This window comes from Mustela lutreola, chromosome 4, assembly GCF_030435805.1.
Source record: "Mustela lutreola isolate mMusLut2 chromosome 4, mMusLut2.pri, whole genome shotgun sequence".
NCBI lineage: Eukaryota > Metazoa > Chordata > Mammalia > Carnivora > Mustelidae > Mustela > Mustela lutreola.
In genome coordinates, this window is record NC_081293.1 from 42,815,311 (window position 1) to 42,841,435 (window position 26,125).

The 26,125-nt window shown below is 53.0% G+C and overlaps 1 protein-coding gene across 2 annotated transcripts in view; it reads left to right on the plus strand.

Moving 5' to 3' along the window:
- The window catches only part of GRID1 (glutamate ionotropic receptor delta type subunit 1), a 693,966-nt gene that overhangs the window by 193,790 nt on the left and 474,051 nt on the right, over positions 1-26,125 (plus strand). The gene's annotated exons all lie outside the window — the stretch shown is intronic.

The following is a 26,125-nucleotide window of genomic DNA, read 5'->3' on the forward strand; positions in this document are numbered from 1 at the left end:
CGGTCCCTCCCACAAGCAAGGACTCAGCAGGTGTGGCGCCCTCTTCCTCCTCTCCCGACTGAGTCTTCCAGGTTGCGGGCAGGGCCAGGTAACCAGCAAGCTGCAGACTGTATATCCCTTCAAAGCAAAGGTAGTTGGATGCCTGGGAGAGAAGGGTTGTATCACAGAAATGTAAACCTGCGCATCTTTTTTTGTTTCCAGGAGCTTACTTTTTAGGTAGGGTCTCTGGTGGGGCAAACCTGATTTCCATTCCCCATTCTACAGAGGCAGCCTTCAGAAACAGAGGGTTTGCTGTGCATGAGAAGGGTCTTGGGGAGGAATTTTTCCTAAGCATAAAGGCGGAGAGCGTGTTTGGACTGGAGCTGGGTGTGTGTTGGTGGGTGGGTGAGGGTGTTGTGTGGGGAGGCTGTGTGTTCCACAAGCACACATAGACTGGGGGTGGGGGGCTGGGGGAGGCTGCGGGGAAGTGAAGCTGAAGCTCCCTTGAGTCCTGGCGAGGGTGAGGATGGGTGTGGGCGACGGGGAGGAAAGGGCATTTGCTTAGATGCTTTTGGAATATTTTATGGGGAGACTGATGATGGAAGCAAGCTGGTTCGGAGCTCTGGGTCCATGGGGGTAGCACAGGGCTCTGCCTGCCCCGGGGGTATTCCCCAGGATTGGGGCTATGAACAGGCAGCTGCCCCACCAGGTGTGTGAGGGAAGCCCTAAGTCAGCATGTGCCCCCCGCCCCCGGTGCCTGGGTCTGCATTCAGACCCTGCACACCAGGCTGACGTGCGTGGGGCCCGCCACTTTACCACTCGGAACCTCGCTTCCCTTGTCTTTGAAAGGTTGCCCAGCTGTGGAGTGATGGGGATTAAGCAGTGCCGGAGTAGGAAGGCTTGGCGCAAGGCAGATGCTGGCTCTGTGTCCCCGCCTGCCCGAGGATGTGCATCTCCTTGGTGCCGAGTTTCCTGGCAGAGCAGGGGTGTGGTGGTCTTGGGGATCAGGGCTGGGAGGGGGGCAGATGAGGTGAGGCTGACCTCTAGCAGGGAAAGGCAGCCTCAGCCCCAAAGGCTGGCTGAGCAGGTATGCACAGAGGAGTGTGGAGACCTTGTGAGACAAAGCAAGGGTGGGGCTGGGTGGGCTGGGGCTGAGGCTGGGAGAGCAGACCAGGCTGACCAGGGCCCTAGAGGAAGCTGTCAGGTCTGGGGGCTGACCTATCATGAGTGGTCTGAGGAAAGCAGCGATCTCTCCTAATGTGAATGCGGAATCCGCATCCCTCTTGATCCCAGTCTCCATCCTGCATTCAGCCTGAGCAGCCCCGGGGGAGCCCGCTGAGGGCAGGCCTTAGACCTGTGACAGGGGAGAGGGACTCTGCCCCCTGCCCCACATAGGGGGGCTGGGACTTCTCGGGCAGCTCTGTGAGGTTCCGTCAGCCTTGGCTGGCCTGGGTCTTTCTGGCAGCCCCTGCCCCCTGCAGGGCACCAGGAGCAGCTTCTGGGGACACTAGTTCCTCTGGGAAGGGAGAGGAAGGAACATGGTTTGTGAGAGCTGGGGGAGAGATTAGTTTGTCCTGGGTCAGTGGAATTGCTAATTGAGCATTGATGGTGTGCCTGGGGCTACCAGAGCGGAGCCCAAGTGACTTGTCCGTGACTTGTTTTCTGTGTGGTGTGGGCCTGGAGCCTAGGCAGGTGGCCGGGAGAAGACTTTGCTTCCCCTGGCTTTATCTTTCTGCAGGAGTAGCCTCTGACCCCTGTCCCAACACCCAGGGAATGCCTTCAGGGCCATGCCTGGCACGTCAGGGGCCCAGATGGGCCCAGACAAGCAGGGCTGTGGGGCTTGAGGCTTTCTCTCCCAGCTGGGTAGCCTGGCCGGGGGCATGGCATGTGTCTGACCCTTGGCTGTGTGGACATGAGCCTGAGGGGTCCCAGAGCCCAGGCTCAGGACAGGTTGCTGAGCGAGAGCCTCCTGTGCCCAGTAGGAAATTGGAATACGGGATCTGGAGGAAGACATGGGGGCTGAGGTTGAGGAGCAGGGAAGCAGGAGGCTGGGTAAGAGAGGCGCGAGGGACAACGAGTGGCTGCACGGGTTCACAGTGGGTCGGGGTCCCTGGGCTTTTACTCATGCTGGGCCTATCTGGGGCAGGCTGAAGCCACTCAGAACAATGTGGCGGTGGGGATGGGGGCTGGGAGCCGTGGGGCCTGGCCAGGCACTTGCCTTTGAAGCCCATGGGTGGAGCTGCTTCTCCATCTCCCCTGGCTGAGATGAGGCTCTCCGTGCCCGTCTTACCTTTGAGGTGGGCAGCATTGCTGGAGGCAGTTGGGGACAGTGGTCCTCTGAGCACAGGCCCCATGGCACACCCCTCAGCGCATGCCTTAAGGACACTGCTGGCTTGTCAGCCCTAAGCTGGTGGTGAAGTCTGCAGAGACAGGAGCTGGCGTCCTGGACTGAAAGGTAGTTGGCCAACTGAAACTCAGAGGAGGGGTCTGAGACTGAGACTTTGTGTGCTGTCCCATGCTGGTGCCCCTCCTGGTGGACCCCAGCTGCCCCTGGCTCAGACAGTGACTCTTCTGCAGGCTAGATGGACCCGAGGCCATGGGTGGTAGAGACACAGCCCAGGATCGCAGCCCATGCATCTGCTTTTTCCCCTCCCTGCCAAGCAGAGTTCACTGGCTTCTATCCCTGGTCCTTTCCCCCCAGGAAGCAGGACGGACCCCCAAACATGCCGATTCTGTATGACATTTGAGTAGGAACATTGAGGAGGGGTGCACTGGATACTCTCATCCCGTCCAGCCCGGGTGACACTTCTAGCTTCGTGGCATCTTGAAGGGGCAGCAGCTGGAAGCTGGCCAATTGGGCTCTTGGTTCCCAGATAACAGGTGCACCCAGGCCAGCTCCTGGGCATCAGCAGGGACGCTGTGAAGATGGCCTGTGATTTCACCCTTTCCTATCTCTGCTCCTGGGTCTGTTCCTCCCTGGGATGGCCGCACCTCTTCCTTTTTACTTCCTTGGGCCTTGCTGCCCAAGACCCTGGGATAAATCGGTGTAAATCGCCAGCACCAGAACACATGCATTTATCCCACATTGAATTTCAATGAGAAGTGCTACTGGCACCCTCAGAGCACACCCAGGCCCAGCCTCCCTGTGAGTTCTCAGTCTTGTCGCTCCCCAGAACAGGTCCCTTTCCAGCCAGCTGCCATGAGAAAAGTTCCTGAGTGGCCGCCAGCATTTTCCTTCTGTAAACAGAGTGTGACAATTGGAAGTTCGTAGAAAATAAAACACACTTGTTTTCCTGCCTTCTCTATTGATTTGGTTTTAGCAGTAAGGAGCTGGATGTAATTTCTGTTTCATTTTCCTCTTGGTTTCCAAGTGGATAGAGATGTTATTATCCATCCCTCCACCCCTGGCCCTCTCTGCAATTCGGTTCCTTTGTGACCAACAGCACCTGCTTGCAAGCCTTGTTGTGGGCACATCAGCCGGGGTGGGGGTAGGGGGCATCACTGCCTCCTTCGATGAACGCCCTGCCAAGAGCAGGGTGATTTGCTGAGCGGTCTGTAGCGCGTTTGGGAAGGCAGGTTCTGGCTGATGCGAAGACAACTCCTTCTGAGACCCCTTCAAGCACTCATGCCCAGAACGACCCTCCCTCCATGTCCCAGCTTTAGCCATGGAGGTTCTCTCTGGGCTCAGTGCACTGCTGGAGCCTCCGTGTTCTCATGTATGTAGTGGGCTGATGGCATTTCTCATGGGAACTGGGAGCGCTCACTGGAGAAATGTATGTCAACCACTTGCCCCCACACCTGGAGCAGAGTGAGAATTTCACAGATGCTGTTCCTTCCGGTTACTGCCTGTCCTGACTCGGCTTCTCAGACAGTCACTTCTCCAAGTGTCCCTACTTCCCTCTTAGGCCACCCTCCCTACACAGCTTCAGAAATTCCACCATAAAAATCCCCACGTTTCCTGAACCACCTGAATGCCCCAGGATGTCAGACTGAATGTGCCAGAATTTGTTTTTCTTTCCTGACGCTCCCTGGTATCAGCTTACTTTCTCGTGACTTCTTGTACTGCGAAGGGCATGGCTCACACCAGGTTCTCCAGGTTACTGGTTCATGTGGCCTAGGTAAGGGGGCTTTTGCATGATTGTAGCTTTCTTCAGGTTTCACACAGTCAGACTGTCGTTGGTAGTGACAGCTGAGAAGTGGGAGGCCCGTGATGGAGGCACAGCTTTCCTGAGAGCCAGCTGGGCAAATACTTCTTAACAAGAACTCCCTGGTTCTTGAGTATTGAGAAGAACTTCCAAACAGATGTCGAGAGATGCATGAAGACTTTCGGCCTTTAAGAATGAGAGGCTTGGGGCACCTGGGTGGCTCAGTGGGTTAAAGCCTCTGCCTTCGGCTCAGGTCATGATCCCAGGGTCCTGGGATCAAGCCCCACATCGGGCTCTTTGCTCAGCAGGGAGCCTGCTTTCTCCTCTCTCTCTGCCTGCCTCTCTGCCTACTTGTGATCTGTCTGTCAAATAAATAAATAAAATCTTTAAAAAAAAAAAAAGAATGAGAGGCTTTGATTCTCAGTGTGTGATGTGTGCTCTGACAGCAGGCTTTATGATTCTAAGAGAACAGCTTATGAACTGCACTCCCCTAAAGTCCATTCCTTGCTTCCCCACTTATGCCCTGTGTGACCCTGGGCAAGTTACTTCACCTCTCTGAGCCTCAGGCTACTGATCTAGAAAATGAGGGTGCTTATTCCTACGTGGAAGGATTGTTTTGAAGGCTCAGTGGGGAAGGTCTGGTGTCTGGCACATAGCAGGCCCTCAGTGCATGCGGATGGCCTTCTTCTCGCTGTAATTCTGGGGATTGCTACTGGTGAGCTTCTCTCTGCTCGACACATCTCAAGCAGAGTTTTGGGCAGGTACTCCGGCTGGAGAATGGTGATAACTAGCAAGTTGTTGCCTTGTGGCTACCTAGCCTTCAAACCCTTTGTTGACTATGCCTCCATCTTCCTTTCTATCTGGATGGCAGAAGATACACATCGAACTTTCTTCCTGGTGGCATGGTTGTATAGACCGTTCATGTCATCCTTCCCCGAGAGTAACTTGAGAGTGGTCATGCTACTGTTGGCCTGCAGAAGGCATGGTGGTTAGGAGAGGAGGGGCAGAATGGGTGATGTGGACCCATACTGGGAGTTCCACTTGGCTGAGATGGAATGTGTGCTTTGGGGAAGTTCACTCAACAGGGGTGGAGGATAGGCACATGGTGGACATTGCCCTTGGCCAGGTACTTCCATAAAGACTGGTATCACATGTGCCTGTGATGGGGCCTCAGGGTGGAAATCGGACCCAACCTGGACCAGTATCCTAGTTTAGAGGTTGATGTCCATATGGGGATGGACAAGTATGCTTTGGCATACATGGTCCTGGTGCTGGTACTGGTGATGGTGATGATGATGATGGTGGTGTTGGTGGTGATGATGGTGATGGTGAGAGTGGTCCTGATGATGATGGTGGTGATGACGATGGTGGTGATGGTGGTGCTGATGATGATGGTGATGATGATGATGGTGGTGGTGGTGGTGATGGTGGTCGTGATGGAGCTGGTGATGATAGTGATGGTAGTAGAGCCAATTCAGTATTTAGTACATGCCAGGCACTTATCTACCTGCTTTGTGTGGATGATACTTCATTTAATTCTCCTGAGACTCCTAGGAGCTTACTACTATTTATTATCTTCATTTTATAGATGAAGAACAGAGGCAGAGAGAGATTTAGCCAAGTGTCCAAGGTCGGGGGTGGAGCGTGATGGTGAACCCTGGCTGACTTAGTTATTCTGCCGCCCTGCCTCTCTCCCAAGCATGCCAGCCAGCTCTGCTGAGTAAGACGGTGCCCCGTGGAGCAGACAAAGCTGTGGCCTAATGATGTCTAACAGAAATATAATGTGAACCCTGTGTGTAATTTAAAATTGAAAAAGTAAAGTGATCCAGGTGAAATCTATTTAATATACTTTATTTAGCTCAGTGCATTTATTTAGTTCATTATTATTGTTCCAACATGTAATCAACAGAAAAAATTAGTAATGAAATATTTTATATTCTTTGTTTTGTACTCAGCCTTTGAAATTCGATATCTGTTTTACACTCACAGGCTTTCTCAACTGGATTAGCCATTTAAGGGATCTGTGGTCACTTGTGGCTTGTGGTGCTCAGAGGATCACCCATGCCCTGTCCTGTGGTTCGCAGCCTGCCTGGGAGAAAGAGCACCCTGATTTTTGCTTTGCATTTGCTCAGATAGTTTCCCATCTTTCTTGTGTCTCTGCAACTTCGCACAGTTGCTCCTTTCTGTCATCTCAGGTGGGGCTGGAGCTGAGTCCTATAGGTCAGAGAGACTTTGGAAAGATTGGGACTGGGGGAGCCTGTGAAAGTCCAAAAAGGCAGGAACGAGTCCTATTTGCCTTTCTGGGTGAGGTCAGGGAGAAAGGTGAGTCTGTGGTAGGGAATTTCTGAGGATGGCCCTTGTAGCTGCTGTTTGCTGGGCACCAACACGACCTGCTTGACATTTTTCACTTAATGTTCCCAGTCACCCCATAATGTGATTCTCTCTTTCATTTTAATCAGTGGATTGAGTGGTAGGGAAACTGAGGCTCAGAGAGGTTAGAGGCACCTTAGCTGCTAGACGGTGAGGCCAAGATTGAGGCCCAGGGCTGTCTGACTCCCAAGACCAGGCCTTTCTTTGGTCAACACACTCAGGCTCCAGCTCAGGCCCAGGAATGGACAGAAACTAGGGGGCCTTGAGGCTGGTGAGCAGGGGTGTAGCCAGGGGACAAATCTGCCAAAGGGAGGACTGGTGAGCTGCATTTGCTTTAGCTCACTGGATAAATTGGGGGTGGTATGACATGACACAGTAGGAAGTCCCAAGAATTCTCTCTGCTTTGGATGAACCCCTGGGGATGACTGTTGCTATTAGCCTCTCCTGGTCCATGCTCCGGGGGCTACAGTGTCCCTCTTGGGGAGACACTTGGCTGGCCTGTGGGTGCATCTGGGAGTCACACAGAAACAGGTTACCCGATAGTTGGGATACAGAACCTCTGGGAGCCCGTCCATGGCACGCAGCCCCGGGATACTTCCCCTCACCACTGCTAATGATGGAGGATGATGGCGAATGCCTTTCCTGACTGCCTGCTCTCAACTCACATGTGTAAATGGAGTAGATGCCAGCTTAAACAGGGAAACCTCACGTTCACTCCCTGGCCTTTTAGCCTCCTTTCTTCCATGGGGACAACAGAGGATGCCCAAGGACTTAGATCACTGGGAAACATGCCGACTCTGAGCTGTTGGAGGAATTTATGCAGGTGGAACACCGCTAGTGGCTTTGAGGAGAAGAGCGTTGGGCATGGCAGGTCTTGGTCATCTCCTTGCCATGTGGCCTCTAAACTGGGACACTGGGTTCCTTGAAGGACCTGCTGTGCATCCGGGCTGTCCGACAGGGGTCGCCTGCAGGGCATGGAGTCCCGCTCAGATCTGTGTGGAATGCTTCTTCCTTGGGAGAGATTTCTGAAGCTCCAGGGCCAGGGGCCTCAGGGAGAGCTCCCTTTATTCCAGCTCAGCAGGAGAGAAGGCAGAGGATCTTACAGTTGGCTACCCTTTGGGGGGCGTTTAGGGGTCCCAACAAGCAGTAGGAGGAAACCCCTAGAATCTGCCCCTCCTGCTCCACCTTTCCTCTTATATCAAGGTCCACAGCCCTGCTTCCCAGTGGTGGGGGCTCTGATGACATCACTCAGTGTCTCTGGACTTCCATGTCCTTGTCCCCATGCTGGGGTGACTGGATCTCCTTGCAGGGTATGGTAAATCTTTGGAGCAGATCTGGCAGGCCAGCATCTGTGTCCGAGCTGGGCTGCTTGTGAAGATTTTGGCCATCACCCTCATGCAGTAGATCCTGAGAGAACCTGCTGCCTCTCATCCTCTTGGCTCCACTTGGGGGCCTTGCCCTCATATCAATTTCTCTGTTTCTTGACATTTCAGTCTTTCCTTGCTTTGGTTCCTTCCTAGTCATGTCCACCCATCCACGCCAGGCAAGGAGGAACATGGCTTCTTCTCCTACAGTCCTGCCCCTTCTCCAAGCACCCATATGCCCTGGGAGCCAGTGTCTGGAAAGTGTCTTCGGTATTTACTGGCCTCCCTGCCTCCCTGCCTCCCCAAAGACGTTCTTCTGAAAGCCTGCCATGGTTTGATTCATGTGTCAACTAGCAGAGACAGACACTCACGTTAAGTGTCTCTGTGAAGGGGTTCTGGGATGGAATTAATGTCTACCCTCAGATGACTTCAAATGAAAGAGGTGAAGGTGGGCCTCGTCCAATCAGTTGCAATGTCTTAAGATCACAACTTTCCACGAGGAAGAAGAAATTCTGCTTCAGTATTGCTGCCTTGCTCCTACCTGAGGATTTCCAGCCTGCTGTCTGCGCTACGGATTTCAGACTTGCTGCCTCCCATGATTGCAGAAGCCAGATTTTTTTTTTTTCCTGTGGCCAGGGCTTTCTCCTCACCTTTTCCCTTTGCTTCTCCATCTGCACACTGCCTAATTCCCTCAGCCTTGCTTCCTCCATATGGCAAGAAACATGGCATCTCTCACCTGCTGAGCTCACGTGGCGAGCTTTGTCATTACAATGCTTACCCCTCTTCTCTCAGTGCTGGCTTGCAAAAAGTCGGGGATGGGCTGTTTCTGCCTGGCCTGGATCAGGAGAGAACTGCTGGCTCTTGACCCAGTGTGCGGGGAGTGGGGTGCTCTGGATGGCAGCTCCTGTTAGAACTGCAGGACTGGGGTGGAATAAGGAGACAGTCCCCAGAACAAGGGCTGGAAGACGTTTCCAGAAGGAGAGGAATATGTATGTGACAGACAGCCAGCTGTGCACCCACGCCTTCCCTTCCTCCCTACTTGTGTAGCTCTGAAGTAGTTAGTACCTTGGCTGTGGGACTGAGCATTTTCACATCTGGCTTCTGCCCCAGCTGCTGAGGGCACTGCTCATGCCTGTTCATCTGGGTGGTTCTCCCAGGCCAGCAGAATGTCGGCAGCGTGGTGGATGCCCAGTGTATCTCCACATCTCTTTCCCCGCTCACATGCCATTTTTCCAATTCCCAGTTTCACGTAGGTGTTTTCACATCTGCTGTTATTGTCACTAATAAAAATAGTGACTGTTGGTTCAGTTCGTTCTAAGCACCTTACACTTGCTATCTCATTTAATCCCGGCATCAACTCCTCAAGATACACTGATTCTCATCCTATAGATGACAAAATTGCTGCTTTGAAAGGTTTGAAGGTCACATGGCTAGAAGGGGCCGAGCTGAGCTGATTTCCAACCCAAAGTAGTCGAGTTCCAAACCTGGGCCCTTCCCACAGCAAATGCTGCCCCTCACTTTTACCTGGGCTTTCCGTTAATGCCCCATCAAGTGACTGCTCCATGCCAGGCACTGCACTGGGTCCTGGGGACACAGTGGCAGACGAGACATGAGGACTGACTAGTGAAGATGATCATCTTAGGAGAGGCTAGGTGTCATGAAAAGAGGGCAGGGATGTGGCAGAGTCACAGGTGGCTGGGAGAGGGGCCCCCAGGCAGCTCCAGGAAGACCCCTCCCAGGAATCGACACTGGGATTGGTACCATGGTGCTTTGAAGGTGGTAGTAAGAGAAAAACTGGGAAGAGCTTTCCAGGTGAGGAAATAGCAGGTGTGAAGTCCCTGAGGTGGCAGGAAGCCCTGAGTGTTCAGCAAGGAGAGAGGAGGTCTGTGTGGCTGCAGGCAGGGAATGGGGTAGAGAAGGAAGCTGGGTGGGAGATTGGGTAAGGGGCTGTGCCCTGTGGAGCTTCTCAGGTCCTGGGTGAGGACTTGGGCTTTCATTGTAAGCATGCTTGTCCAGCCACGGGTGGGTTTTTGAGCCGGGCAGCGGCATGTCTGCTTCATGCTTAGAGAAAAACCACTGTCCATGTCCGTGGTGTAGAGTCAGGGAGGCCCTCTAGGAGGCTGGCAGAACAGTGTCTGGGAGAGGTAGTGGCATGGACCAGCCAGGCAGGGGAGAGGCTGGGTTTCAAGTATCTTGTGGATTATAGGTGAGGAGTGAGGAAAGGGGGAGACTCCCAGGCTTCCGGACTGAGCTGCTGGGTGGTTTGTGATATTGGGATGGTTGATGGAAAAATCAAGAGGTCCACTCTGGGCTGGATTTTGTTTGAACTGCCTGTTTCCAAGTGGAGAAAGGAGTCTGGAAACCCTGGCCGACTCCAGGGTAATGCTATCCATCAGGTGTGGCTGCTCTTTGAAGCCACAGGACTGGGTGGTATCATCTAGGAGAGAGGGGAGGCTAGTCAGGACCCTGGACAGAAGCTGAGTCTTAGATTTCAGCAAAACGGAGGCTCCGCGGACAGCTAGTCTCCCCATGGCTGTAGGTGCTATGCTTACAACACCATTGCTTTAGAGCCCCTCTCTCCCTCTCCTTCTTGAGTCTTGGGCTGGTCCTGACCTCTTGATAGCCAAGGAGCTAGTAGGCTGGCAGTTGCATAGCATCTTAGGGTTTTTGATCTCCTGATTTCCAGGAGGAAGGAGCCTGAGGTCCAGAGCAAGTCTGGGGGGCTTGTTCCTACCCATCAGCAGACTTGGAAGTGCTTGAATACCTTGCACTATCCTCATTTCGTGATGTTTCCCTGTATGCCTTCCTGTCTTCCCCAGGCCAGCAGTCTTTGCAGCAGGACCTCAGTCCTTCCTCTGGGGTGCACAGCTGCGCCCTGCAGGAGACATATGGCTCTCCTCTCTCCTGCAGTCTCCAGCCCCCTCCCACAAGAGACTCCTGGGGACTGTTAACTTGTGCCTCGGTCATCCTGATGTATGCAGTCAGAGGGAAGGTACAGGCAGTGACCATGAACAGAGGGAGCTTTGCAGGACCTTTGACACTTCCGACTGCCCCCAGGAACCCGTGCCAGCCAGTAGATGATTGGATCACTCTCTTCTCCTGGAGACAGGGCTTGTGAAAAACTGCAAATATTTCATCTCTAACATAGATTTTTACTGCTATTCCAGAATGGGTGGATTAATTCTAAATGCTTCCTGGGGTGCTCCTTTCCTCCTAAACTGAAAATCACTATGATCGCCATGAAAACTCTGACTCAGAATCAGAGCGTGCATCTCCAGTTGCCCTTGCAAAGTTGGTGAAAAGGCAGCTGTGGGTTATGAAAGAGCCTGTTTACTGTCCCAAGTGCAGGCTGCATGGCCATGGCTACAGAAAAGGGCAGGCTGGCCTCTGAGCCGGCCCGGTGGGGCCTGGTAATGTAGGAGCTGCACCTTCAGCTCAGGCTTGGGTGGCCAGGTTCCAGGACCAGCATGGGGCAGTCCCTACCTCAGGGCACAGACCAGCCTGTGGTACTGGCCTGGGAGGAGGACACTGGGCACAGTGTAGGTTTGTTTTTGATTATTGCCTTGGAAGGCCAAGGAGGCTATCAATAACGAAGGGCTTTTGCATAGCAGACAGGTCCCTGTAAAGCAGAGGCTAAGGGCAGAGACTTTGGAATCATGCCTCTAGCACTTAACCTTTCTTGAGTCTCAGTTTCGCCATCTGTAAAATGGGACTAATGATAGCAGTGTCCTCCAGTTGGTTGCTGCTCCTGGAGAGGATGGCATAGGCAGCCTCCAGTGGCAGCCCTGCCAGTCCTTCCACTCTGACTTCACCACCCAGCTCCAGCATGGGCTTCTGCCATGATCCAGGGGGGTCTTGTTGGACCTAGCATCCACCTTTGGGTGGAGAGTGGCCTTTCATGAGTTAATTTATACATTTTCCCCATGTGGCTTCATGGAGCTGCTCTTCTCTGCCAAGCACTGTGTGTGGTACTCAGGACACATTGGTGCATAAGATCCCGGGTCACTGGCCAGAGACACCTGCTGCTGCTGGGAGGGACCCCCTTAGATATTGAGGCCAGTCCACGGTCAGGTGGAAGTCACAGGTCTTCAGGAGAATGGGACATGCATGGACTGTGGTCCTTGGGGATCCTGGTTCCATTGTGTTCACTCTCCTGGAGCTAGTAGAGTGGGGTATAGTCAGATCTGCCTGGGTCTGCCTTTCTCATCTGTAAACCAGGAAATCTACTGCTACCTTCACAGGCTGGCTGTGAGGAGAGCATGGGCACGAGCATGTGGGGATCACACACAGAAGGTGCTCCCTGGCTGGGGCTTTGCTTTCCTCCTCTCCATCCAGCATTCCCGGTGCGGGGATGTTTATTCTTGGGAAGAAGAGTGGAGTTGGCATTGACCCTGGCAGCCATGTTCCCATTGTTGTGGCCTGTGCCACTGGCATTGATCATACTATTAGTCCAATTGTCCCCATCCTTCTTGGAGCTCTAGAGCTGCCCTGCCATTTCGAGGGCTTTCTGGCAGCTGGTGATGGATGACCCAATGGTCTAGCCCTTGCCTGTGGTGGGCCCCTTGTGGGTGTGGAAGTGCGATGGACCAGCCCGAGGATGGTATTTTGGAAGGAAAGTTCAAGTTATATTTCAGGATAATACCTTGCCTCCCCTGGCCCCCACTCTGAATCCCATTTGTAATCTGGCCTGAGAGGCCCTGGCGGGAGTTAACGAGCTTGTGATGGATGGGCCGACAGTCCTATCAGGCCTGCGGATGCTGGCTCTTAATTAATATAGATGTGGGTTTAATTTTGGGATTTGGCAGATGTGTTTTGCAAGTGGGGTTATGTGGGGCTACAGAGGGCCCTGGCCCCTTGCTTTGCTCCCAGAATGGTCTGGCTGTCTGGGTTGGGGTATCTGGCCATGCCATCCCTCCTTGCAGGGCCCCCAGCTTCCCCTGACCATCGGCTGGTGATGCCATCATGCCATCATCTTGCTTGCAGTCACTAAAGTGAAGCACCAGAGTGAGCTGCCGAGCCTCTACTTGCCAGGCGGCATGAGGGAGTCGCACCTTGGACACCTTCTGGGGGCATCTGCTCCTGGCCCAGGGAGGCTGGGGCTGTAGGGTCTGCTGTTCCTTCATCCCCAGAGCAGTCTCTGTTCTCATGTGGGCGTGGGCATAGGAGTGGTTTCTGACCTTCCACAAGGGACACTAGGGGAGATGATGTGCTGGTGCGTGTGGACAAGGTGGGGAGTGCCCTGTGTGTGTGAGTGTGTATGCACGCATGCATATGCTTATGTCTGTGTGTGTGTCAAGTACTGCTGTGGGAGTGGGTGTGGGTGGGAGTGTGTGTGTGAATGGGAAGTGTGGGTGTAGGTGTGGGAGCGTGTGTGCTGGTGAGTGGGCCAAGTGAGTGTGAGCTGGGTGAGCAGGGCTGTGCTGCTCAGAGCTTACCAAGCTGCTCTCTGAGAAAACAGGAAGCTCTGATTTACCACTCTGCTGGTTTCTGGGGTGTTAGTGCCCCCAGTGAGGCGATTCTGGGTGTCTTGGTATCACAGAGCATTGAGTTGGGATTGCTTAATGTTCAGGTATCACAGGCGTCAGGAGCGTAAGTAATACTAAAACACAGCAAAGAATTAGGAAGTCATGAGCTTGTGTAGTCATCAGTTCGGTTTGTAATATAATTTGCTCAATTATAAGTTTGCATCATTTAATCAGTAGTGGCTGTGTTTAATACCTGGCTCACACAATTGAAAATTTAACAACAGGCAGGCTCTCATCAGGGGGCACTAGCTGGTTCCAGTGTAAGTGAGCCTGTGTGTGAACAAATGTGTGAGCCTGCAAGTGAGTCTACGTGTGAGAGCAAGTGTGTGCATGAAGGTATGAGTCCAAATGTGAGTGTACCTGATCGTGAGTGTGCACATCAAGTGTATGTGAGGGTGTGCATGTGTGTGTGTGGAAGGGAGGAAGGGGTTCCTGCATACCCAGCAGAGGCCAGGGTCTGTGTGTGGCCGTCTGACCAGGGTTGAGCCTCCTGCCCTCTGCCCCCTCCCGTTGCTGCCTATCCGCCAGCCCCAGCAGGCTTCCTCTGGGCTGTGCCACCCCTTATTTCTCCCTTGCCTTTCTTCTCTGCAGCCAAAGGCCCTCCTCTCCGTTCTGTTGCCCTGTCATATTCAGGCTCCCTTGGGTCCTGCCTGGGCCATGGCATGGGCTTTTGATGGGCTCTGGACCTCTGTCCTCCAGGTCATGCCCTCTCTTCCAGAACTGCCAAATGAATTTTTGAAAATCAAACCCTTTCTTCCACCCTGTGCTTTGTCTACACTGCCTTCTCTGCTCTGCCCTGCCTTGGAGTCTAGCTTCCTCTGCATGACACCCTGGGATCTAATCTGTCTGCACCAAGAGGGCCCTCGTGGGGCCTCCACTGCCCCCACTGCCCCCTGACTCTAGCTTAGCGCCTTGCCCAGCACCCCCTGAGCAGAGCCTCCTGCCCTCCTACCTGGCACCGCCCACACTTCGCTCTGGGGCCAGACAGTCATTCCTGCGACAAGTGTTTCTGCGTCCTTCCCTTTTGCTTTGGGGGCAGCAGTCCACTGCAGCCTGGCCCCATCTGGCCTAGGGAGCTGTGAGGCTCTGTGTATGGTGCCAGCCTCTGGGCAGAGCTGGGTCCTTCTGTAGAGGCTGCATTTGGAGGCCCCTGGAGCGGGATGGTGGCATCCATGGGCCCGTGGCTGTACTTCCCTCCTGGCTCTGGTTGGCGCTGCTTCTTCAAAGGCAAGTTCTGAAGGAAACAAATGAAATCTGAGTAAATATCAGAGAGTAATTTTGTAAATTAAATACGTAAGTAAAAGAACATTTGCCATAAGGTCAACAGAGAGCCCTGAAGACAGAGGCTTCCTGTGCCCGGGGTTGGTGGGGAGTTGGGGGGTGGGGTGAAGGTGGGGGTGGGTGTCGCCAGACAGGTGGGCTCATCATGCCCAGCCTTCCCCACACTTGGACTTTGCCCCGGTGCTTTGTGTTTGTCATCCCTTTGTTCCCCACAACAGTACCACATCAGAGTTGTCATCCTGCCCATTTTACAGAGGGGGCACCTGAGGCTCCGAGAGCCGAGGAGACAGATCCAAGTCATGGATGGGTCTGTCTCCTGGTGTCAGACCCCAGGGCCCATCCTTCTCCTGCTTGGGAGCCACAGCCCTGTCTTGAAAAGGCCCCCCAAGAGGGGTATAGTGGCTGCTCAGGCCGTGCGGCTCTAGCCAGGAAGGGCACTCAGGTGCACACTGGGGCTCTGGACTAACTCTAGGGCTGACTCTGCTACCCCTTGGTCCTTCCTGTGCCCCAGAGATGTGGCGTGGAGTGGGCAGGAGGGCTGGAGTTGGTGTGGCTGGGGCCATAGGTCCTGGTCTCAGTTGACCTGCAGGCCACTCTGCTCTTCCTACTGCTTTCTGGCCAGTCCCAAGAATGTCATGATGGCCACCCTCCTTGGGGACACATAAGGCCACGTGCCTGTCCTGGCCACACAGAGCCATCAGCAGGCCCTGCAGGTGGGCTGTTAGATTCGGTGAGGCCTTTGACCCTGTTGTCCCTCTGGCCTGGAGTACTTTTCCCTCTCTTGTCAACATAGAAAAGTCTGCTGCCTCCTGCAGTTCAGCCTCTGTGTCGAGGCAAAGTGGCTCCTTCCTTGGGACTTCCCATGGGTCCTAGCACGTCTTTGAGCATCACTAGTCCGATTCCATTGAGCTCCTTGTTTTCTCTATCTCTCTAGCCTTCATGGTGGGCATGGCAAGGTGTGGGCACCAGACTCAAGCTTGGAGAAAGCCTGAGAGAGTGAGGTGCATGTGGGGACCAACCGCACAGCCCTGTCACAGGGAGGTGGGAGGCTGCTGCTGGTCCTGGGGTGAGCTTGGAGTGAGCCAGGTCAGCAGGCGGCAGCCCTGGGCATCCCCCAAGCAGGTCTGCAAATGGGGAACCCAGCCCAGGGCTTCCAAGTCAGACCAGTTGAGGCTGCTGTTTCCAGGAGAGTGGGCTTTTCTTCGGAGTGGTAATTTACGGAATAAATGAAGATGCTGATTTTCACTGTGTAATGCTGGTTATTAATACTGATTGCAGATTAATAGCGGGTATGTCATGCATCCCATTTTCACTTCTTGCCCTTCTTAAAAGCTAGAACCTGGCACCTGACCAGCATGCTGTGTGGTCTCTCTGAAGCTCTATATGCCTTGGGCAGCTGTTCTGTAGGCCTGGCTGGGGTCGGGGGAGGCTCTGGCCTCTCCCATAGGTCCCATGACCTGGTGTGGCACAGAGAGGATAGCCTCTGACAGTAAATGAATCTGGAATTGAATCTCAGCCCTATTCTGAGCCTAGAACTTATCTGTGGAATGGGCACAAGCTGGTGATTCCTGGGGGTGCTCCAGGCTCAGGTGAAGCGTGTGTTAGGCACCCAGCCCAGCATCTGCACACAGCTGGGGGCACTGCTCTGCATCCTTCTCATCCCTCTCCAGGCGTCTCTGACTGCTTGGTGAATGTCGGGAGAGAGGCCTGGATTTGAACCCTAGTCTTCCCTCTGACTGGCTGGATGACATAAGGGCCTCATGGTGATTGAGAGACAATACGTAATCGGCACATGCTGTTACGTTATCTTCGTTGCATATGGCGGCCATCCCGCCACACCGTGGCAGTACTTTCCTCTGTGGCGTTAACCCTGGGTCAACATTTGGAAGTAAAATTTCCTAGATTTGCTTTGGGATCCTACTTAGGTTGGAGAGAAGTCCAGGAAAATATCCAGAACTTTCTCAAAGCCCCGATGTGGGCTGTTCCTCTTGTGGGCCGTGTGGTGTTGCTGGAGGGACCCAACTTCCCTGGCTTCAGTTTTCTCATCTGTGAAATGGGATAGTTATGCCTTCCTTACAGGTTGTGGAGGAGAAAAGACATGAAGCATCTAAGTGTCCAGTGGCTCTGGGAAAGGGACTTATAGCTCTGGGTCCGTCTCCCAGGTCCTAGGGACCTGAAGGTATGGGGCGGCCTATTGAGGCTGACAGCCAGTCTGTTGAGGGCCTTGTGTTCAGCCCCCTGTGGATATGTCCATTGGGGTTTTGCTTCCCTCCCAATGCACCTGTTGGCTCCAGAAAGAAGCCTGTTGAGAAATGCCTTCTGATTCCTTACCCTGAAAAACTGCAGGACTTTGCAAATCAGCCCTACAAATCTTGAAGGAGAATTGCTAAAATCCATAGCAAATACCTTGTAAGTAAAAAGTGACAGGAACATCAAACTTTATTTGTGAAAATTCTAAGAAGGATTAGTTTATTACTGATTCTTTAAAAATATGACCTCACTCAGCTGATGGAAGGGGATTGCAAATCAAAGGGACGATTTACTACAGGGGGAATAAGGGACCTGCCAGATTATAAAAAAATAGGAGCCAGAGATTTGAAACATGAAAGACAGTAGCAGATCAGCACCAACAGAATTTTATCCACATACTGGAACTGAACTTGGAGCAGAAGTTGGTGAAGAATTATTTTATAAACCCATTTCCATCATAACATGTGTAAAATGCAAATTTTGATCATTATGTAAATTAGTTACTTGGTGTAATTTACTTAATTCAAAGCACTTAATGCAGCGTGGTATGTTTTTTCCAAAGTGCCAGAGTAGATGTTTATTTTAAATTGTTTTTAATCTCGATCTACCAGCCTGATTATTTAAAATGTTTTTCCCTTATATTTGTTTTTCAAATGGGAAAGAACAGAGAAGTGAGTGAGTGAGAAATGGGTGCTGCCCTCCGTTGCTGGGGCCCAGGCGAGAGGTGTGGGTAGGGCTCGCTCATGGACCCCTGTGTCTGCAATTCCACGTGTGTGCGCATGCCCCATGGACACGCTCCGCAGGGTTTATCCAGAACACCCATTCCCCTTTCTGCCATCTGCTGTTGGATGGCTTCCTGGATGGTTCTGAAACCTGTTGGAGCTGAAGGCTCTTGGATATCATGGGCCCCTCTCATGGGCAGAAATTTGATCTCTTTCTCATAGAGTGCTGGCAGACCATTTCCTTCAGCCGTTTGGCGACTTTGGAATTACCGCAGAGGGAGAGCTGAGCCTTTCAGTGCTCCTTTATGCCGTCCGAATGGCACCTCCCTTCTTGATGAGTCTCTAGGGCAAGAGGGATGATTTGTTCATTTGGGAACCCTTTTGGGGGCATTCCTGGTGCTGATGAGGCGGTTGGAAGGCGGCCGACAGCCACTGCACATCTGTGTTGCATATACTCGCAGTAATGCGCGCCCCTTACACAAGGACCTTGGTGCTCCTATGAGGAGGGCTGGGTTGGCTCTGTTCTGCAGATGAAGACATGGGTTCAGGGAGGGGCTGCCTGAGCTCGCCTGGCTAGTGTGTGGTGGGATTGGAACCCAGGCCCATGCTTATTCTGTGTTCCTAGGGGAGTGTAGCCGATGGGGCTGCTTCTCTGAGTTTGTCCCCAAGCTGTACCCAGATTCCACTCTGGAGTGGGTGTTGTACAATTATTCAGGTGTGGCAAGGCCAACATATGCCAATGACAGCTATTGGAAGGGAGTTCACAGTTCTCTGGAGGTGGTGGCACACTGTGTCACGGGGGTCACCAAGGGTAGCACCTGGGGCACTCAGGAGGCAGAGGGAGAAGGGGAGCTGTGGGCAGGAGCCCTTCGTGTGACTTCCGTAGGAAAAGAAGGGTGAGATCGAGTAAAGGGGTTTAGGATTAGCTCATTTGAGTAAGTTCAGCAGACTCTGGGGCACAGGGCTGTCTCTGGTCTTCTGGGGTGATTAGAGCACACAAAGTGTGAGAACCTGATTGAGAAAGTGTTGGGTTTGGGCTGTGGAGGGGCAGATTTGCACCTGGAAGGTTGGATTCCTACCCCTAGGGATTGGCTCACCTTGCTAGGGGTGGTCCCTCTGGGGTCAGCAAGGCCCTGGGTGTCACAGCCTCAGAATACAGAAAATAAGTCATGTTTAATATAGGAAGCTGTGCATTTTGGGGGGCTTGGGGGAATGAGAGCTCACTCTGGAGGACTCCTGGGGCCAGGTTGGCTATGATTGGTGTCTGGGCCCTTGAGATTGTGACCAGGAGGAGGGGTGGGGTGGGGAGGGTCTGCCTCCCACACAAGACCCTCAGCAAGAAGGCAGGGAGTGGTGGCATTGTGCCGCTGAGGACTGTGGGACACCATGTGACCGTCTTCCTGCTCCCTGGAAGCTGGCCCCTGCCTGGGCCCTGGGGGTGTCTGCTGTCAGGGACATCATCACCCCATGATGGGGACAGACCTGCTGCTTCCTGTTCTACTGAGAGCTGGCTGGGTGTGCCACCTCCACTTCCTCCCTTTGCTGAACTCTTGAGGGCCTGCTTTGTGCCTGCCTGACTCCCATGGAGATTTTTTTTTTTTTTAAATCACACCTACATAGATCGACTGCAATGAATTAATTCATCCATGAAATGCAGTCTGCAAACGGAACACATTCTGGCATGTCGTCGGAGATGCTCAGTCAATGGAGGAGGGGAGCCCCTTTCTGCTTCCGGCTTAGTCTTAGCTGCAGAGCTGAGTGCAGAGCTGAGTGCTCCCTCTGGCCTGGCCCAGAACGGCACTCAGGAAATATTAGAGGATGGAAGAAAGACAGGATGAAAAGGAAGGATGCAAGGAGGGGGGGAGGGGAGGGAAGGCAAGGAAGGGGGAGGGATGGAAGGAAAGAGAGAGGGGGGATGGGTGGCCGGAGAGAGGGAGGGATGGAGGGAGGAGGGCAGCCAGGCAGGCAGGCCGGAAATGCATAACTGGGCAGCTGAGGGAGGCCCCCAGGGGATTTGGAGGGAAGGGGTATTACTTCTGACTGGAGCCGCAGCTGGTAGATCTTTGTGATCTTTTCTCTTGGAAACGTCAGAAGCTCCCTCACCTGAAGTCCCCGTCTGCATTACAGCCATTTCTGTAGCTCTGTGCCAGAGACAAAGGTGGCAGGTGGCATTTTGGGTTGGTCGTTGGGGGAGAGATGGGCCATGAATGAGGAGAGGAGCCTGGGCACGGGTCTTGGGAGTGAACTTAGGATAAACTGTATCTTAGAAGAAATTTGAAACGTCTCTTTGGGGGCCAGATAAGAAAGAAGTTTTTTAAAAAGTCCCTAGAATCAGAGTTGTGTCTCAGCTTACGGAAAATTTGCCAGTAATCCCTAAACACTTCTAGCTGTGAACTTCTCCTGGGTGTGAGTTAGCAGCCTTATACGTATATGTGTATTACAGATGGTAAGATATTCTTCGTAAGTACTCTCAGTGCTTGGACCTTCTCGGAAATTGAAAATAGTAGGGGAAGCAATTTGAAATGTGTTCTTTCATTTCAATTACTTTTCACCAAGAAAGTATTTAAAATACCCATGAGTATTTTTCTTTCTTTCTTTCTTTTTTTTTCCCCCTTCAGGAGTAGTGGGATAGCACAGCTATAGCCTTAGATTTTGAAAAAAACTTTTGCTGGATTTCAATCCCTTGCCTGTAACAGCTCTGCTTCCATCAAATACATGACAATGTGCAGTTGCTGAAGTCATGCTGGTTGCTGGCAGGCTCTCGCTTTGGTTCCGTTTGATTTCACACCCTTTTGCTGTCCCTGACCCTGTGCTAGGCACTGAGCCTGGGGATTGGAGAGAGAAACAAGAAACACCTAGTTCCCACTTCCCATGTCCATAAATTTTGAAACCCTGAGAGGGCTTGAGGGGAGATGTGACTTCAGCTGGGTCTTGATGTGGGGGTGGGGCTGTATAAATTTCAGATTGGGAGCATCCAGGCAAAGGGTATGCACTTGTGGGTATGTGTGGGGTATGAGTGTGTGTGGCTTGATGTGTGTGCGCATATGTGTGTACGTAGGTTGTGTATGTGGTACATACATGCGTGCTTGCATGTGTGTGCATGTGTGTGTGTTTGTGGAATGTCCGGGAAAGGTCAAAGAGCTGGTTCTCCTTTTGGAGTTCAGGTGCATGGTTTTTGGTGGTGGTGATGGCAAGAGTAGGTGCTAAAGATACAAAAGCAAAATAGACAAAGCTCTTAGGGCCAGATAGCCCCTTATGTACGGGCTAAGATGTATGGAGTTTATTTATGTATGATAATAAAGTCTCTAGAAGGTATCTGGTTTGTTTGTGATTGATTGATGTTTTTGAGGATGTTCATGTCTTGGCAACTTTAAAATCGACTTGTGTTATTTATGGAAAGTTTTAGAGGAGGGCTCTATTGTGAACAGATGAACTTAGAAGCCATCCTGGCAGAAGGCATTAGAGGGGAGGACCCCAGAGTAAGGGGACCTCAGGGGAAGCTGTGACAGAAGTCCCAGTGAGGCACTGATGGTGCCTGAGCCTGGGAGGGGGTTGTGGAGATGAGCTAGGGTCTGGGGTTGATGTTCTTCCTGCCCGACTGACCATTGGGCCATGCCAGAGGGAAGCCCAGGAGCTGGGAATGGGACAGTAGTGTGTGTGTTTGCGGGTTGGAGGAGGGTGAGAGTGAGTGGGGCTGGGGAACAGGAGCAGAAGGAGCTCATACTGTTTGGAGGGTCAGGGAGGAGAGACCTTCGAGGACCGGTGGCCCTGGGCTGGGTATGCCAGAGAACTTATGAAGAATGAAGAGAGAGGAGGACCCCTATTTGTTGATGACTTTGGCGTGAGTTTTAGAGCAGCATGGTGTGGGTAACCATGGGCGGAGAGATGAGTGTTGAGGAAGTGCCATAGGGTGCTTGGGTCTTGAGTTAGGAAGCTGGTCTACTGGGGGAGGAGGTTCAGGGCTCGGGAACCTGGGACCTGTGTCCTTCCCTCCTCCACTTGTGCTAGGCACTTCCTGGTGTCCATGGACTCCAGCTTCCTTCCCTCATAGCTCCACAGTTCAGGCTGCTTGGTCTTTGCTATTCCTGGTCCCCATCATGGGGGTGAGCAAGGTCTTCTTCCTCTGGTGTCACAGATACCTCATTCTGGAACTTTCTATGTGCCATTGCTTCTGTCTTTCGTGTTCTTCTCTGAGAGGTTTCCAGAGTTGACTTCTTCTCATGGACAGTCTTCACAAAGGTTTTTCCCACCCCTACCTCCTGCAGGTCCTCTAGCCCAACATCTGTTTTCTTCAGTGCTCTTAGCACTGTTGGAAATGATCTGTGTAGCATGATGTTTATTTGTTCTGCTCTGTTCTCCAACCCCTGAAATGGAAGTTCTGTGACAGCAGGAGTACCATGGGCTCAGTTATTCTCTGTTCCCAGCACCTTGGAGAGGGAGAAACACAGAGAAAGCTCTCAGTGAATATAGGAGAGAAGAAGGAAGGAGTAAGTGTCCACTGGATGGCTTTGTCAGGTTCGGGTGTTAGAAAGATTTCTGGAAACCAGATCCCTTGAGGGCCCAGAGGGTGGACCAGGGAAACTGAGGCCTATGCTGGGTACCATCATATCACATTGCCCATGTAACCTGAACTTCTGCTTTTCTCTGGGGAGCAGGATGTCTCTCCTTGGAGGCTCTCCCTGTCCCCAAGTATGACTAATGCCCTTTTCCGTGGCTCATTTCTCCCCTTGCAGCCTTGGAGAGCTGTGGGCCATTTGTCTCCTCCTGCTCTTCCTGGGTTGGGGCTGGGGATGTGATGCCATCAGCTCCTTTCCCAGTGGGAATGGGTCTGGTTGGGGGAGCTGCACCAGCAGGGGTGCCTCGGCTAGGTTACTAGGATGCACAAGATGCTTGTAGAGGAGGGCTTGGGCCAAGGCCCAGAACTCCATGGGGGCCAAGGGTCTCCTCGGTTGCCCATTCTGCTGCCCATGGGAGTAGTGTCAGCTCTGTCTCTAGTCTACCTTCTTGGAGAAATCTTCCTTCCTGGGGAGTGGCAGTAGACAGCTGGATTTCTTGGGGGAGAAGGGGGTAAAGGTCATTGCAAACCCTGTCACTTCTCTTTTGTTGGAGAAGTGATCTTCCTGGGCCCATTCCAGGGGAATGCCAGGAGGGCTACAAAGTTAGCATGAGCTCTCCACTGTTACATTGCCCCCAGCGTACCCCGTGTGCAGCTGAATAAGAGCTTTGGAGGCTGAGAGCTGACCTTTTCAGCTCAGTGGAAGCTGGCGGTTGTAGCCAGGGGCTGTGGTCCCTTGGGAGCGCTGCCTTGAGCCCCTACTGCTCCCTCCAGGTGTGGGGAGCCAGCTGCTGACAGGGAGCTTAAACTCTCTCTGATGGGTCAGTCCCATCAGGGGCTTCCCAGACCAGAAGACAGAGACAGAGCAGCTAATAGGGTGGGGGGAGCTCTGATGGCTTGTGTTCTCCGTGTGTGCCTGTTTGTGTATATTGTGGGTCCCAGGCAGTGACCTGCATGCCATGGCGCCTCCTATCCCCTAGAAAAGTAAGACCATCCTATTTTAGGCAGGGGGACCTCAGGGAGGGGACTTCAGGGGACTTCTCGCCCAGTTTGGGAGGGCGGCCATGCCTGCAGGATGTCTGAGATCCCTGGAGCTGGTCAGACTCAGGCAGCGAGGGGGCAGTCACAGAGTAATGCTGGGGTCCTCAGTGTGCACGTGTTTGGGGGAAGGCACAGCAAGCATGCCCCTGCAGACGTGGCTCATCTTGGCCACTTCAAGGACTCGTGATGGCCTTGTGAAGTGCCTGAAGAGTAGGAGCTAGTAGATGTGCCCCCTTCATGCCTGTCCCGGTCAGCTCTCACCGTCCTGTCAGCCCTCACTGTCCTGTCAGTCATGCTCAGATCTGGTTTAGATCAAAGCCGCGGGGCAATGAGGACCGTGGGTGCCTGTGTGAAGGGATGGGGCCTCACTGGCCACCAGTGACCTTGCCCAAACTGGCTCCTGCTCAAGCCCACGTGGGCAGTGCCATGGGGGAGCTGTGTGTGGGGCTTTTTGTGTGGGAGGCCCAGAGACCCAACCTCCTCGTAGCTCATGGGGATGGGGAGGGCACTGTGGTGCCTGGTGAGAGCCCTGAGCATCCTTCTAGGGATGGCAAATGCATGACCAAGATTCAGTCCCATGGCACTGGTATTCAAATGCAGCCCTGACCTTGGCCAGCTTCGCCCATTGGCGACCTGGCCCCTGGCGCACAGACGGTTACGCAGAGCTGCTTGCCTGGCAGCTCAGACGGGAAATGGTCCCAGGTACAGAACAGCAGGACAGGCTTTCTCCACCAAGCCCCCACCTGTCTCTCCCTCCCCTGAAGCTGCAAAGTAGTTGCTGCCCATAACACCAGGGGCTCCCCACATACAGGCCCCTGGCTGTCAACACCCCTCGGATTCCCAGATAGGCTCTGCGGTCCACACAGCCTGCTCGGGCCCCTAGAGACCTGTTACCCCAAAGCCTTGAAAGATTGGAGAGGTTCTTCAGAGCTTTCTAGCCAAACAGAGGGAATGGCAGAGCAGACATGCATGGATGGCTTGGGGGACAGAAGTGCAACAGGGGGAAGGGACCCCCAACTAAAGCAACTCAGAGCTGGTGTCAACCCCAGCCACTCCCTCTCCTGAGCACAGCACAACTCACACCTGCCAGTAATATGCTTGAATGTCTCAGCGCCAAGCAGACACCCATGCCCAGCAGCCCCTCCTCTGTTGGGCATGCAGCAGCTTTCCATCTGTGCCCAGGATGGCCTCCCCCTCGATCTGGGCTCCCCAGTACCGCAGCCACTAGCCACATATGACTGTTTACATTTAAACTTCCATTCATCAAAATTAAATAAAATGACACCTCCGTTTCTCACTCACACTAGTCACATTTTAGTACCCAGCCACCACATCTGGCTAGTGGCTATCATACTGGGCAGATGTACATCATATATGATGGATCCTTGCAGAAAGTTCCAGTGCCTGGTACTGCCTGAGAAGCTGTCTTTTAACCAGTGTGGTGTAAATGGTGTTCCCAAATAAGGGTGTTTAGCTGCCTTCAGGTCCCTCGTAATAGCCTCCCTACTCCCATGCCAATTGTCGTGTCCCTTTGAAGACCCTTTGAGCTCCTGCTCTGGGACACATGACCTCCTTTGACCTACGAGATGGTTGTGACTTGGTGTCAGCAGAGATCTGAGTAGATGTTTGTGTATTCTGCCTCCACCATGGGAACATCCCTGGGCTGGCCTGCCAGAGGGATGTGGACATGTGTGGGCCATCAGGCAGGCCTCCAGTGATATGTCAGTCACCTCCAGGGGCTCGGGTGAGCCTAGAACAGAACTGCCCAGTTGATCTACAGACTCAACAAATAATAAATGACTATTGTTCTAGGTCGTTAATTCTGGGGTCGGTTTGTTTCTCAGCAATGACTGACAGAGTGAGCTTATCAGACGCCTGTATCTCGTATACCTTATGACTGTTTCCGTGAAAAAACAGGGCTTCTGTCTTAAAAGTAGCCCCATAGGGGAGCCCCTGGATCACTCAATTGAGTTTCTGACTCTTGATTTCAGCTCAGGCCGTGACCTCAGGGTCGTGAGATCCATCCCCACATCAGGCTCCACGCTGGGCATGGAAAGTTTGATCCCCAGTTTACAGATGAGCAAATGGAGGCACAGAGTGGTTGGAAGATTTGCCCAAGTATTTAAGGAACCATCCTAAATTCTGAGTATTGGAATCCACAGCTAGTGCTCAAAGCGTATTCTACAACTTCCCTCTGGTGGGAAACAGGGCCCCCCTGCATGTTTTCCCCCAGCACTCCAGGGCTGCCATGCCCTCCCTCGCACTGTGTTTGGTTTTCCTTGACCTCTCTTGTTATGTCCAGTTGGGACTAGACTTACTGGTGAGCCTGCCATCCTGGGGAGGTGGGCAGCTGAGGGCCCACTGCAGCAGCTTGCACAGTGCCTGGAACACTCAGGAAGTTTGCGGAATGGGCATGAAAGGAAAGTCTGGGAGATAAATGGGTTGGCAAAAGCAGTCTTGTTGAAATAACAGCGTTTACTGTGAATTTGATTTTGGGGGACTGGATGGGCCAGGGCATGCCTGTGGCAGCCCATGGGCTGGGAGAGAGCAGCTTGTGTGGCAGGGGCAGGCCCAGAGTATCCTTGAGAGAGGGCTGCTCAGTACAAGTATGTCTTTGGGAACTGGAATACACATATGGGCTGATGAAGAAGACATCCCAGACTTTGATAACGTGGCCTCTAGGTTGAGACTTTGGGCTGAAAGTGACAGAAATCCTGTTCCAGTTGGCTCAGGCAGGAAACGGTATTCTTCAGCTCATAGGAAAATCCAAGAGAAGTCAGACTCACAAATGCACAGAGACTTCACCGACGTCACTGAGACCAGGTGTGACTTTCATACCTGCTTGCCCCAGAGTTGGCTCCCGTCTTGGGGAGGTCTCCCTTTGGAGCAGACA